This window comes from Papio anubis, unplaced genomic scaffold, assembly GCF_008728515.1.
Source record: "Papio anubis isolate 15944 unplaced genomic scaffold, Panubis1.0 scaffold764, whole genome shotgun sequence".
Lineage (NCBI taxonomy): Eukaryota > Metazoa > Chordata > Mammalia > Primates > Cercopithecidae > Papio > Papio anubis.
This window is the reverse complement of record NW_022167864.1, coordinates 6,917-7,735: the sequence shown is the minus strand read 5'-3', so window position 1 is coordinate 7,735 and position 819 is coordinate 6,917. Positions and strand designations below refer to the sequence as shown.

Genomic DNA, 819 nt, shown 5'->3' with positions numbered 1-819 from the left:
TTTTCCCAGATTTATCTGCTGCCCTTTTGGGGATCTCCCTGCCCCTCTTCTTTCTAGAGGGAATTACAGACATTTGCAGTCACCATTTGTCCCAGTCTATTATAAATAAACCATTTGATGTTTTATTGTTTAGTACTGGAAGAGACCGATTTTTGTATCTCTAAAGAATTATTTCCAGTATGTGGTCTTCTTTCAAATTTCTATATCCACTAAAAAGTCAATTTCCTTTTCTTTCCTTTTTTTTTTTTTTTTCCCACGTGAAAACAACAAACACAATCCTTCACTTCCACTCAAATTATGCAATTGAGTTTCCCACATTTGGGGAAATCGTAGGGGTCGGCACATCGGTGTGCAATAGATCAACCTTGCCATGGGAAAGTCTTCGTGATCACAGTGTCTCCTCTGGCAGATTTCTTTTTTTTTTTTAAAAAAAAAAAAAAAAAAAAAAAAAAAAAGATTTCCATTATCCTTTGAAATAAAATACAACTATCAGTACAATGGTATTTAGAATAATTTTCAGTATCGCTTGAAATGTTAATTTCAATCATCCATGATTATTCTTTTCTAAAAAACTTTTAAATTCTGATACAGGCTTCTACAACATTTTAAGAAAAAACACAATGGCAAACAATGAAACAACTGCTAAATAAAACTACCATACATTTTATGCACCTATTGCTCATTTTTGATAGTGACTCTTTGAGCGTTCTATTGTATCTGACACCCATTCTTGGTCTTCTGGGATTTTACTCTGTGCACTATGAGCTTTAAACATAAGCAGATGAAAAGAATTTGTGGTATCTAATAGTAGGTAATATT

The 819-nt window shown here is 32.6% G+C and overlaps 1 non-coding gene across 1 annotated transcript; it reads right to left on the bottom strand.

Moving 5' to 3' along the window:
* Positions 1-257: 257 nt before the first annotated feature.
* On the bottom strand, positions 258-417 carry LOC116273490. Its single transcript, XR_004181810.1, has one exon. It is a non-coding gene; the product is annotated as a U1 spliceosomal RNA (small nuclear RNA).
* Positions 418-819: the final 402 nt, after the last annotated feature.